We start from the raw sequence: 14,668 nt of genomic DNA on the forward strand, positions 1-14,668 counted from the left end.
GTTTTATCCCAATTTGAATGCCACAATGGAATTCGAACAGATAGATGGAGCTATATGATTGACATAGTGAGTGGAAGCACATACTGTTCTACTCAACACTCTTCAGAATTTCCCTGTGTTTCTGTCTTTTGGAGCCATGATCCACTGTGAGGCAAGCCCTTTTGAAAAGCCTAACATGAGGAATTTTACAAAGTGTGGCATAGAAACAGCTCAGTTATTTGGCATTTTGGGAGGAGGTTAAAGTATTTTGAATGAACAGACTTCAGATCACTGAAGTTTAAGTCCCAAATGCAAAACTTTCAAATTTTCAATAATTTTCGGATGGATATCTTGATTATATAGCTCCTAGCCTTTTTGAAAATACAGTCTTCTGAGGGTAAGTAAAACGTGAGAGCGGGAGGTGACCCAGGCTTATACATGACAGTTACCACAAAAGACAGTGTGATTTAATGGAAATTTTAGTGATTTTTTTCCCCAGTCCCCAGAATTGTACTGGGAGTCAAGTCGTCTGTGTTTCAGTCCTGGCATTGCTACTGACCAGCTGGGCATTGCCATTGACCAGCTGTGTCTTTGAGCAAGTCCCTTACTCATTCTGGATGCCATTGATTTTTTCATCTACTAAATGAAAGGGCTTGATTATGCAATAAGGGTCCCTTCCATCACTAAACCTATGATTTTTTTTCCTGAATTATTGATACAAAAGTAATAACGGGGAAAATGGACGTTGGTCCTAGGATGGATCTTAGAATTTGCATCATTGGGGAAAGTCCTCATGTCAAGGTCAAGGGGCAGTAGAGAAGGAGCCATAGGAGTCCAGCCATTTAGAGTTGGAAGGAGCTTCCAAAGATGTCAAAGTCCTTCCCAGATAAAGAATGTTTTACTCTACAGCATAGCTGACGCAGAATCACAGATGACGGTCATTTGTTTGTTGCTCATAAGGATGGAATGAAGGGCATGTAGCTGTGTGATCTCTTAGGTAGAGTAACTGGATTTCTTTCCTGAACAATTAATTATTGACTCAGAGGCTGAGAAGCCTTTTCTCGTTTGATTTTCTTGCACTCTAGGGGGAAAAAAATGCTCTTTCACTGTAGTTATCATAGCCTTTAGCTTCCCAGTAGCATTATTTTTCCTCCATCATGCGTACAGTGGACCCAAGGCACCCACCTTGTTAACTTGCACTGTCTCTTCTGTCTTTGCTCTATGGAAGTCTGTTAATGGGGTATGGACGAGGACTACACTCAGAAGGATATAGGAGCCAGCTTATGGCCAAATTGTTAAATTTTCAGTGTGAGCATTTAGACCTCAGCGATCTTGGCTACACATCAGGCCTTGATTTATTGCTTTGTTGATTATCTAGACTTAAGAAAGTGGTCATAATATAGACTTAAAAGCGTGTGCATACTTTTTGTGTTTTGGAGAACCTGGTTGTTAAACATTTATCACCACATCCCCCTCTTGCTCTGTAAACATTGCTTGAGCTCAGCAAGTAGGAATGATTTCATCAACAGATTGGAGGCCTGGTGACTGAAGGCTAATAATAATGGGGGCAGCTAGATGGTGCAGTGGATACAGCTCCAACCTTGGAGTCAGGAGGACCTGAGTTCAAATCTGGCCTCAGATGCATTGCACTCACTAGGTGTGCGACCTTGGGCAAGTCACTTAACCCCGATTGCCTCACCAAAAAGCAAAATAATAATAATAATAATAATAATGGGCATTTGTGGAATGCTTTAAGGTTTTCAAAGTGTTTTATATCAATTATCTCATTTGAACTTTGCAACAACCCTGACTGCCCCTCACCATTTCAAGAATGTGTGTTAGAGTATTTTAGGAAAGTCATACTGCAAAGGAGAAAACCGTGGCCCAAAGAGTTTATGTATACCTGCTTCATTGTCAAGAAGAAGATGGCATTTCTGCTTTCAGGATACAAGGCTAGAATGTCAGTGTTTGACTTTGAACAGAATTCTAGGCACTGGCAACATTCATAAAATGCATCTTTTGTGAAGTTGAAATTCCTATGTAACACCTGCATGATAAATCAACTCTCATGAAATCTCTTTCAGTGGTAACATTTCTTATTATGCATATCACCTCGCTAAATAGGTTGATTCAGTAAACATTGGCATGTAAGAATATAGTAACAACTCACATTTATTAGTACTTTCAGGTTGACAAAATGTTTCTCCCACAGTGACCCCACGAATAGTACAAATAATATCATCTCCATTTTACAGAGGAGGAAACTGAGGCCAAAAGAAGTGGTGATTTTACCTGGGGTCAAGAAGTGGTAACAGAGCTAGGATTTGAGCACAGGTCTTCCAGCTTCAAACCTAGTACTCTTTCCTTTACAGAATTCTGTTTTCCAAATAGCAGTAACATCCATCACCAGACCTTGTTCTGAGTTTTATTTTAGTTTTATTTGGTATCTAATAATGGAATAGTTTTGCTTTCCTCAGATAATCCTAGGCTTTTCAAATGCCCTTTCCCTAAAAGACAAAAAGATGATGAGATCATGCCCCCCCCAAAAGAACCAACCCCCCCAAAACCCCAACCTTTTCCAACTATCCATGCATTAGTTTGTGCCCTGTAAGCCATGCACATTTGAAATCTCTTAAAGTAAATAAATATTCCAGTAACTGAAGAATTTCTTTCCCGAGAGCCTGCAGTATTTGTACATGCTAGAACAGTTGACCTGTCAGACCTTTTTTTGCATAAGCTTGATTCACCCAGTTCCAGAAGGCATTTGATTCTCTAAAGCCTGCTAGGATAGAAGATGGCAAGCACCACCAGAATAGAGCATCAATTTTTAATCAGCATAGTAAAACTTTTTCAAAGGATAATAAACATGTTCAGAAATTAGTTCCTTTATAAAGGAACTTTTTGAAACTTTATGATTTGTTGCTTTTTCATCCACTATATCTAGCCTTCTATGGTGATGTCTTTGTTTGAATTGGCATGGCTACCCTTTGGATAATGCACAAAGCTGGCAGCTATAGATGCTGAACTCATGGATATCTTAGCAAGAATCAGGCTGATACTAAGCTAAGAAAGCCATTTCATTTCAATGAGAAATTTCCTAAGAAGGTAATCCCATTTCAGTGAGAATCCCTCATAAGCCATGAGTCCTTACCTTTATAGTAGGAAGGCACTCTTAAGCTACCCTTTTTTTCCCATAAGCCCTAAAATTACCATAAGGCTGGAGAAAATGCTGGAAACTTCCAACTTAGCCACCTTTTCCCTGTGCAAAAAGTCCGTAAGCTTCAAAAAGAGGTCTGTTGACACAGACTCCAACTATCCTGTTTTCAATCCTTACTAGAAATAGCCATAAGGAGGAGGATTTGGAATCCTGACCACATTTGACCTGGGTAGATTTTGTGAATGACCAATGGATGTTATTCCACTGGTTGGGCATAACTAGTTTAGATGCTCTGATGTAGCCCTGTAAATGGCATGGTGAGGCTCTTAAGCTCTGGTTGATTTAGAATCTATAAAGAATTTAAACTTTTGCCTTTTCAGATACTAGATATTCACATTAAGAACATGTGCCCTCCCTATCCCTAATGATCAGGAGATTTGGGGCAGAGACACCCAAGTCCTGCTCACCTTGATCCCTCGTACCTTGATTGAAGTTAATCCAGTCTCTACTAAATTGATTAATATAATAATAGGATGGCTTTTGGAAGAGAAGTTCTGGACAAGGATGACTTTAGTTAAGCTAACTGAAAAAGTTAGTCATGGCTGACAAGATTAGAAGAGAGTAACTTAGAATAACTTCTGGGAAAATATAAGAGTATTGAGAGAATATTGATAAATTAATTCTCTAATATAGATGAACCAGATTTGTACTGATCTTTCTAGTTTATCCCATGTTTGCCTTCAAAAAATTTACAAATGATCATTTTCTCTTTAAAGTTGAAAAAGATTTTCTTAAGCTTTTGCCCTTTTTTTTTAACTAGCAGATATTTAAAATCCGGATTGTAGAATGGTTTCTATAGTATGCCTAGTCCTTTTCCACTGCTTGTGGATATATCAGTGCACTGGTCATAGTACTTTCTTACAATAGAGCTTAGCGTATCATGATGCTACTTAAATACTACTTGCTTTTTCTCAATTCCCTTTTGCTGAAACGTACTATGAAATTATATACTCTATGTGAATATCTATGTATATACACATACCTCTTCCTGTGTGTATGTATATACATGTATATACACAAGTAGCTATATAGAAATATGTGTGTATAGATGCATGTATCTATACACATCTATGTGTACTGATTCTCTTGGTTCATCCCATGGTTGCCTTCTAAAAATTTACAAATGTTCATCTTTCTTTTTAAAGATGAGTATTATTTTCTTAAGCTTTTGCCCCTTTGCTTTAACTAGATAGTATTTGTAATCTGACAGATAGGTAGATAGGTAGACAGACAGACAGACAGATAGATAGATAGATAGACAGACAGACAGACAGACAGACAGACAGACAGACAGACAGACAGATAGATAGATAGATAGATAGATAGATAGATAGATAGATAGATAAATAGATAGAGTGTGTATGTGTGTGTACTTGTACAGGCTGTTCTAAAAGTCTCATTCCAGTTTTAAGCTTACTAAAACTTGAAGTACAGAAAGATTTTGAGGACATCCTATGTATATAGTGCTTTCAGTAGGGAATAATACAATGATAACATGGAGGCAGGGAGAAGAAAGACAGGAAGGAGGACGGGGGACAGAGAGAAAATGGAGAGAGAGGAGAGGAAGGAGGAGAAAAGAAGGGAGAAGAGAGAAACGAAAAAGAGAGAGAGAAAAGAGGAAGAGGGAGAGAGAAAGAATGCATTTATTAAGTATTTACTGTGTAACAAAACATCGTGGATACAGATATAAGCAAGCAAGGCAGTCCCTCCTCTCAAGAAGCTTACATTCTAGAAGTGGAAAGACAGCATATAAAGAGAAGCTAGAAAGGGCTGGCGAGTCAGAATGGTTTCTGCCATGGTGGCTGAGCGGTGGTGTGTCTGCCTGGTTTCAGGCAGGATAAGGTAAAAAGCTCATCTCTCAAAGTGGAGGTGATTCCAGGGGCAGAATCCCAGATTTGGGTGAGAGGTAGATGGGGATGATGGCCAGGGTGCCAAGGATTGGAAGTGATGATTAGGGAGCATAAATTTAGAATTGGAAGAGACGTTTGAAGTGCCCTGTAAAGCAATTGAAATGGTAGGACCCGACAGACTCATACTTTCCCTGAATGTGTTGGCCCAACAATTTGATTCACAGAAGGAACTGAACTACATCCATATGGTCAGTGTTGCTATAAATAAAACCAGAAGACATGAAGAACTTAAAAGCAAGTGGAAGGCTGGCTCCCAGGTTTTTCTCAGAGAAGTGATGAAAGGAATTGATAGACTTGGTTTTATTGTGTGCCCCAAGACATCAAGAAACATCATTTCATGGGGCGCTTGATTATCTTGCCTTGTAATGCTTATGAAGCATTATAAACAGGTAGAATCCTGAAATCATTACAGTGCAATTAAAAACTTGACATATAAAGTACATGCGGAACTATTACAAATTTACAAAGCTAACATCCAGTCCCAATGGATAAATGGACTTAGGAGGTGAACAAATAGTTTTAAAAGGAGGAAACAAACATTGTTAATAACCCTTTGAAAAAACTGTGCAAGCTCACTAATAGCAAAAGAGTCGCAAATGTAAATGACTTTGAGGTACCACCTCACTCCTATTAAATTGTCAAAAATATTTAAATGTTATTAACTCAATATTAGAAGTTATGGAGAAGTAGATACTCATTCTTTGCTAGTGGAATTACAAACTAATGAAATCTTTTTTGGGGGAATTCAATTGAACAAACATTTATTAAGGACCAGTAGAAGGAATCTATAAGTAGATTCCAAGATTTCAAAGAGGACTGATGACATCATAGGTAATATCTTGACTTGCACATAAATTGGATTTAAGTGAGATGGAATTGCACAAAGTAGGCAGCCTCACTCTGTCTTCTGAGTCATTGAACTTCAGTGGTAGGAGAAAAGTCTGGATGATTGGTGATCAGCTATGGGGGATTTATGGGAAGCCATAGAATCCTATCATGAGAAGATATAGAAGAGGGGAATGGGATTTGTCCTCTGTACTAGTGAAAAATCTTTCCACACCGATGAGATTGTAGATATATCCAAATACTGGTTTTCTTAATTTGATTCTAGTGACTGCAACTTTTATAATTTGACTTTCTAGAATTTTTTTTAACATTCCAAGTTTACATTAACATTATGAGAGGCAGCATAGAGTAGTGAATAAAGATAAAGAGCCATCCTCAGAACTAAGAAGACTAGCGTCCAAGTTCCAGTTCTTGACACATCCTGGTTGTGAGAGCCTCAGCACTTAACTTCTCGTGGCTTACCAGCACTTCTTAAACTGTGGGTTGTGACTGAATGGGCTCATGAAAAATTTGGCAGCAGTAAAAGGTTTCTGAACGCACAGTGATCATAAATTAATTAAAAATCAAATGCATAATGAATCCAAGGTGTTTCTGGCAGTACTTGCCTGTGTTGCATCACACAGCTTCACTGCAGCCTTGGTTCTGAACACACAGCATGTGCACTTTGCACTGTACATGCTCTCAGGCCACGCAACACCAAGGAACACTGCTGAAACTTGAAAAGGGGTTGCGAATGGAGAAAGTTTAAGCCCTAATCTAAACAACTCTCTTAAGTCTATAACCACAGAGGAGGTGCTGACCTTGGTGGAGGGGATTTCCTCATCTGGGAATCCTTATACCAGTAAAATCTCAAGTCCAATCTTGATCCCTTTTTAGGCAGACCAAGAATTCTTTATTTTCATATCACATGTTTTAAAGTGAAAGTGATACTTAAGTCTGTGAGTACCACATCAAAACAATACCTCCACCTAACACTCTTCACATGATAAACATAAACAGTTACCTTAAGGATATCCTTTGCACAGTTTTTTTGAAAATCACAGAATAAAGTCCTGTGATGACTTGGAGATCATACAAGGTCCAGTGTTTTGGGCATTGATGACTGCAGCCTTTCAGGTGTCTTGACAAAAAATAAATAAAAGTGTAAAACATGCCAGTTGGTCAGGAAGTATGTCTTTGGTTTTTGTTTAATCACCTAGGTTATGGTCAACAGTCAGCAAAGATTAACTAAAACAGTTCTATAAAATACGCATTTGAAGCTTATGTCTAGATTCTTTGCAACTTGTAAAAAATTTTATATTGGAAAGGATGGGTTAAAGTCTATATTTCTTCTTGATTTTAATATTTAAGTTTCTTTGAAGCAGTAAAACATATGGTTTTATAGGTAATAATCGGTACAAAGTATACCAGGGTACTTTAAATATACCTCGTTGTCATCTTGTCTAAGAGAAATGTTCCCATTTATATAGCACTTTAAAGGTTGCAAGGTACTTTACAGATATTATCTCATTTGATCTTCACAACATGCCTGGGAGGGGGTAGGTGCTGCTTTCCACTTTACAGATGAAGAAGCTGAGGTAGACAGAGGCCAGGTGACTTACCCAGGTTCCTGCAGTGTCTGAGGCAGACTTGAACTCGGGTCTTTATGACTCCAAGTCCAGCAGTATTTTCCCCTAATTTAAAAAAATTTCCATATTAGCCATGTTCTGTAAGAAAACACGTACAAAAAAATTAGAAAAACAAAGAAAGTATGTTTAATTTGCATTCAGAATGTATTGGTTCTCTTTCTGGAGGTGGATAGCATTTTTTGTCATGGGTCCTTTGGAATTGTCTTGAACAGAGCAGCTAATTTTTTCAGTTGATCATCTTTACATTGTTGCTGTTACTATGTACAATATTCTCCTGGTTGTGCTCACTGTATTTTGCATCAGTTCATGAAAGTCTTCCAAGGTTTTTCTGAGAGCATCCTATTCATCGTTTCTTAAAGCACAATAGTATTCCATCCTAACCATATACAAATTGTTTAGCCATTCCCCAGTTGATGGGTATCCCTTCAATTTCCAATTCTTTGCCACCAAAAAAGAGCTGCTATAAATATTTTTGTACAGATATGTTATTTCCCCTTTTCTTTGATCTCTTTGGGATACAGACCTAGTAGTGGTATTTCTGGGCCAAAGGGTATGCACACAGTTTTATGTCCCTTTGGGCATAGTTCAAAGTGGTTTTCCAGAATAGTTGTACTAATGCCACCTAGTTGTTTTTTAAATTCATTTCAATTTAAAAAAAATCAATATCTACTATATACAAAAACCCATGCTAGGATACAGTCCAGCCCCCCCCAAAAGGTTTCCTGCCTTCAAGAAGCTTACATTCTACTTCTTGTGGATCAGTGTTATTTTTTAACCTAGGAATTTAACATTTAACAGGCTTGAGCATGACCCTCAGTAGTCTGCTTATTGATATATTTATACTCAGTTCATTAACTCCCACCCAATAAAACAGGATGATGTTTTGCCTCTATGAAATTGGGCATGATCAGTGTGGTTTCAGTATTCAAATGATATAGTCCTTAGCACGGTTATCAGTAGAAGCCTCTGTTCCCTATTAGTTTTCATTTTTATTGATTTCTGTGTCATTGATTTTCTCCTTGAAGATGAAGTGAAAATGGCAAATATGGAAAACAATTTAAGACCTAAGAGATTAGCGCTCCCATATCATCCTAAGGCCTGAGCAGGAGGACCTAGTATGGTTTAACGCTTCTTTTCAGACTTCTCAGGAGATTCTCTAAGATGTTATAGAAATGGAACTAGCCCCCAAAGAGGGAAATGCGCTAGGTTCTGTTGCCTAGTCTTCTAAATGAATATTGTTACATGGAGTTATGTTTCTGCCTATTCTGATAGGTCCTTATCAGCGGCAAAGAAGGCTTTTTCTACCAGGGAGGAATTATGCTTCTTTACAACACGTATGCCTTATTTGAAAAATACATGTATACAGATGCACACTTTGTGTGTGTGTGTGTGTGTGTGTGTGTATGCATGTGCCCTAAAAAATAAAAAGCAAAAACTGAACTACCCACAAACATGTTGTTCTTTAGAGCAGATAATTTCTTTATAATTCATTTTTCACAAACACCCTATTCACCTAGCAACAACAGCCCTCCCTGGTGTCCCATTTCTCTAAATGCCCTTTAAAACATCTGTTTCATACCTAAAGCTGAAAATTGCATCTGAGCTTTGTAAACACTTTGTGCAACATTTGGTGCTGCTACCACACAGCAGACTAATCATAACCCTTTTAAGCATTCCCTTCAGAGAGGACCCACTTTTTTTTCTACCTCTGCTTTGAGGAATATTGTGAGGGAGCCCTTTTATTTTCCTACTCAGTGGGAAATAAAAGATCCTTTGAGTTTGAAACCGCATAAATGAATGAATAAATAGATAAATAAATAAAGCATTTATTAAGCTCTTGCTATGTGTCTAGTCACATTGGAATTGTGATTTGCCTAATCTTCTATTAGGAAATGTCATCATGTCATCAGGGAGTGTCCACAGGTTATCATGGTCTTCAATTGATATCCTTTAGATTTCTGTCACCATCCTTCCCTTATCTCCTTTCCCCCAGCTTTTCTACTCTTCCTTCCTCCAGAATTCTTAGTGTCTCCTCTGTTTAATATTTCAAAGTCCATTCAAGCCACAATGTAAATTTCCCACTGCCACTTGAACCTGAAACCAATATTTGCCTTTTGTTGATAGGGAGCATTTGCTAGGCCTAGCAGAGTCCCAGACACTATTAGCTGAATGGGATCAGAAGGTCTCCTCTTCAGCTCTGTGATAACTAGTGATCATCATTTTCAGTGTTCTCTGTAAGGTAGGTAGGTGGTCTTTTCTCTCCTCTACTCCTGCCAGGCAGAAGTTTTATCTTAATGATCTTTTGCCCTGTATGGACACAAGGAGCTGGTAACTCTCTTTTTTTCTGCCAACTCTCTTTCCATGGAAAGAAAAGAAGTTTCTTCCTGTCTTCTCACTGCATCTAGAAGACAAGCAGTCACTCATGGTTTAAGTCTCTCCCCTGGGTATGACCAGCAGGAGAGATTGTTATTTGTCTTTGCTATGTAGGAAAGAGATAGTCTCTTCCTTTCTTATACATTGCTTCCCTTCCCACTGGGCATACATTTGTTTGGAAGCCAGCTGGTGAAGCTGACAGAAGGTCTGTTGGGCAGGTTTGTGCAGAGCCTTCTGCCAACCTGCACATTTCTTAGTGGAATTTGCTGCTCAGGGTAAGGGACAAGAAGGAAGATGTTTTTCCCATTTGTCTATAACATTTGCAAATTTTCTTTTTCTAGTAATTTGTATCGGTGGCTAAAGGCCTACCCTTCATGTCAAGACCTGGGTTTAAGCTTTTAAGAAGCTGGGTGGTGCAATGTATAACGTACTGGACTTGTAGTAAGAAAGACCTGAGTTTAAATCCAGTCTCACACACTTACTAGCTGTGTGACCCTGGGCAAGTCACTTAACCTCTGCTTGCCTTAGTTTCTTCATCTATAAAATGAGGGTAATAATAGCACTTACCTCCCCAGATTGTTGCAAGGATCAAATGAGATTAGTAATTGTAAAGTGCATTTAGCACAGTGCCTGGCACATAGAAGGGGCTATATCAATGTTAGCTATTATTGTTGTTATATTTGTAAAGCACTTTGCAAACCTTAAAGTCCTGTATAAATTCTAGCTATTGTTATTGTTCTGCCTGTGACCACATGTGAGGTGCCTAGCCATTGGTACGTTGCCAGACTTCTGTGTGCTGTGTACATTAACCAAAAGATTTCTTACTCCAATGAAATCGTAGGCCTAGGCAAAACAAAAGCATAATAACATTTCAAAAGTATAACCCATTTGGTTATTCTGGCTTACTGGCCATTTTTTAGTCAACTTGGAATAAGCTAGGAATACACACTCATTTTGACAGCCAAGCATGGTGCAATCAGTGGAAGGAATACTGACTCCCAAGGAGCAAGGTCTGAATCCTGGCTCTGACCCTTTCCTGGTTCCATGTGGTTTCAGATAAGTCATCCAACCTTCCTGGACCTCTGGACCGTCGTTTGCAAAGTGAAGAGTTTGGATTAGATCTAGGTTCTTAAATTTTGTTTGGTTTGGTTTTCCCCAAGGTTATAGGTAGAAAGCATTTAAAAGCAGGCTTTGAAGCCAGGTTCTGTGATTCCAAAGCCAGGCTTCTTTCTCATCTACTGCACCTGCTTCTGTCCATATGGACTATTTGTGCCCAACCTGTGGTAGAGCCTTCCAAGCTCGTACTGGTCTGATCAGCCACAGTTGGACACACTGTACCTTGACTCTAACATAGCAATGTCATTTTGGTCCTCTTTGAGAACAAAGGACAGCAGCCAACCGTCTCTTGCTTTCACTGTGGGCATCTTGGCACAGAGCGATTAAGCAAAGTTTCATCAACATCGTGCTTTTTTTACTCTTTGAGAAACCACTAATCCTTTCTTGTGCTGGTCTTCTTTCCATCAATACTACTGCTAGCATTACTACTATTACTACTACTACCACCACTGCCACACTGCTGTCATCACCACCAATACTACTACTATTATTTTTTTAACTTTTTTTTAAACTTTAGGCAATTGGGGTTAAGTGACTTGCCCAGAGTCACACAGCTAGTAAGTGTCAAGTGTTTGGTCTGAGGCTGGATTTGAACTCAGGTCCTCCGGACTTCAGGGCTGGTGCTGTATCCACTGCGCCACCTAGCCGCCCCTACTACTACTACTACTACTACTACTACTACTACTACTACTACTACTACTACTACTACTACTACTACTACTACTACTACTACTACTACTAGCACCACTACCACCACTGCTGCCATCACCACTAACACCACCACCACTACTACTACTACTACTGATGATAACACTACTACTATTACTACCAACAACACTACTATTACTGCTACTACTAGTAATAATAATAAAAAATAATAATGATAATAATAATAATGATAGCTAGCATTTATATAGTGCCTACCATGTTCCAGACGCTGTGCCAAGCTTTGGCCCCTCTTCCTAAACTAATAGAGTACATATTGACAAAGCAAATGAACAAGTAGATTCCTTTCCCTCTTCCTAGCTCTTGTTGCCTTATGTGATCACAGACAGACTTAGTGCCCACATTCATTGCTTGACATGTGGCCATACAGACAAAATACATTCCACGTCTGTCTTTTATTCCTTCGTTCACCATCTCCTTTGTATCCTCACTTCCCATCTGTCTGTCTGTTTGCTCGTATGCCTCTTGCCATGTTTTCGGTGTTCTTATTTTCCAGTTTCCCTCCACCCTTTCCATCCGGGACAGCTCCTTTTTTTATTTTCTTTTTACTCACTCTTACAGTAAAGATTTTGGGGAATAATATAAAAAGATAGAAGCAAACAGAAACAAGAGTCAGTTACTTGTGGTAATTGGTGTATTTATCTTTAGCCTATCTAGCTAAAAGTCCTTCATTAATGATGGTTGTCATCTCTTATGTTCAGATTGAGTAGGTTTCTGTATCTCGTAGAAACATGCTTTTGTTATTTTGGGTTCCTGAGGAAAACTAAATTGCAGGCCCTTGTTCAGAGCTTGTATATTTTTCAGTCCCTATCCACTCCCTGTCCACTTTTATGTAATGGGATAGGGATGGAGAAGAGGGCATAATCTTAACTACAGTGGTAAACTGAAGTGGCCCTTTTTTTTTTTTGGATACCTTTATTTTATTGGCATCACATGACATATTAAGTATTCTCAGAGGCTAAGCATATATAATAAGTTTTTGGGAGAGAAGGGGAAATGATGTGCAAAGCCCTCGAAACACGATATCGCTATGTTTCTCGTGACAGTGACTGGTAATTAGAAGGTAATAATTAAAGCAATCAGTGCTGCCCAAATTTTGCACTAATCTGGAGAGAAATACTTTCTAAATCACCACTGCTACCCAAGGATATGTTATTACCTGGCCATATGTGTGCATACACACATTTGGATACATTCATTTCCAAATATGGTTGTCTACCTTTCCCCCTCCATCCAGTGAACTTTCCCATAAACACATACATACACACATACTTACACACATATATGAACATATATACCTACATGAACTTATGTCTACGTATATGCATATGTGCATGTATATGTATGTGAATATAGGAAGATTCAGTGAATGCAGTGAAGGGGAGAACAATCATATTTGGAAATGAATGTCATATGAAAAAAAGTGTGTGTGTATGTACATTTAAAAGTATAAGGGAGCCCAATTATCAAAGGAAGCCCTCTGTATTACATATTATTACACATTTCCCGAAGGAAGCTCACCAAATCATCCAGGTAGGTTGGCAGCAGACAGAGCCACCTCATACTTGCTTTGAAACACAGGGCTGGATCCTCCATTCTAGTTTCCCAGAAGCAATCTCTTCCCACACTCTATGTGAAAGGCAGAGCACACTCTACATAATGATAATAGAGGCAGTTTGCTGGAGAATATGTGAGGAGTCTAGAAAACATTGCTAAATGTCATGAAGTCTTGGGGTCACAAAATTGACAACTTTAGGAGCCTGAGTAGAATCAATCAATCGACATTCATCAATCACTGACTGTGTGTCAGGCACTGTGCTGAACATTTGGGGATACGAAAAGAGACAGAAGACTGTCCTTGTTCTCAAGGAACTTAACAGTCTAATGACTCTGTGTGTGTGTGTGTGTGTGTGTGTGTGTGTGTGTGTGTGTGTTCACATTGATAGAATGTGTTTATTTGGTTGGTCTGAGGACTTCTCTAGACTATCTTCTGATGTCTCCAACATACCATGGTCACTTTTGATGTTTACAGGAAGGTCTATAATTTCTGTAGCTGGCCTAGATAGTTATATATTCTCTCCCAGCAAATTCCTTGTTTTTAATTTAAGCTGCCAAAAAAGGAGGCCCCTCTTAAAACCGTTGTCCTCCTTGGTTTCAGCTCATGTGCTATTCTCCATACCTCCCTTGAGAAAAGCATGATTGTTTCCTCTGTATTGTATGCTACTGTCCTCAACCAGAGGTAGGATCACATTGTCCAGCTTCGTTCTCTTTTAAGTTGTTTCATCTTATTCCAGGTGTATTTTCCAATATTAATAGGCTAGGTGTAGGCATGCATTTGCCCAAGAGACTATACTTTAATTTCTAGATCATGCAAATTGTTTCCAGGTAATTCATTTTAGAAGCTGGGAACCCAGAGGCAAATAATCTGGAATCCCAAGTTGCCATACTTAGAGGAGCAAGAGTCATCACATTCTCTCCTAAGAGGAGCTAACTTCTCGAAACATTCCTAAAAATACGTGTTCTAAACACGGTGCTCCCAAATGCCCTGCTAACTGGGGTGGAATTACGCATGATACATCCAAATAAGTAGAATGACAAATTGTGTTTTGATTTTCTTTGTTGATAAAGTTTCCATTTGAGAACATTTTCTGATCTCTTCTTTTTTTTCCAAATCTGTTTTTCAGAATTCTCTATTCATACAAAAGTTTTCTGTGTGGGTTTTTAAGTACAGATTGTCCTGACAGAGTATCAGTTACTTTGAGAGTCCCCAAAGATCAGAGATAGGAAGAGGATTCATAATAACAAGAGTTTGTCAAATGAAAGAAAAAGAGGGCCTCTGGGATGGAAATCAATTACATGGGCTTTTAGACTTA

The 14,668-nt window shown here is 38.7% G+C and overlaps 1 protein-coding gene across 1 annotated transcript in view; it reads left to right on the forward strand.

Annotated features, from left to right (window-relative positions):
* The window catches only part of MAP3K5 (mitogen-activated protein kinase kinase kinase 5), a 283,087-nt gene that overhangs the window by 196,214 nt on the left and 72,205 nt on the right, over nucleotides 1–14,668 (forward strand). The window lies entirely within an intron of this gene.

The sequence above is a fragment of the Phascolarctos cinereus genome, unplaced genomic scaffold (genome assembly GCF_003287225.1).
Source record: "Phascolarctos cinereus isolate Bilbo 61053 unplaced genomic scaffold, phaCin_HiC Scaffold_5;HRSCAF=322, whole genome shotgun sequence".
In the NCBI taxonomy this organism is placed as follows: Eukaryota; Metazoa; Chordata; class Mammalia; order Diprotodontia; family Phascolarctidae; genus Phascolarctos; species Phascolarctos cinereus.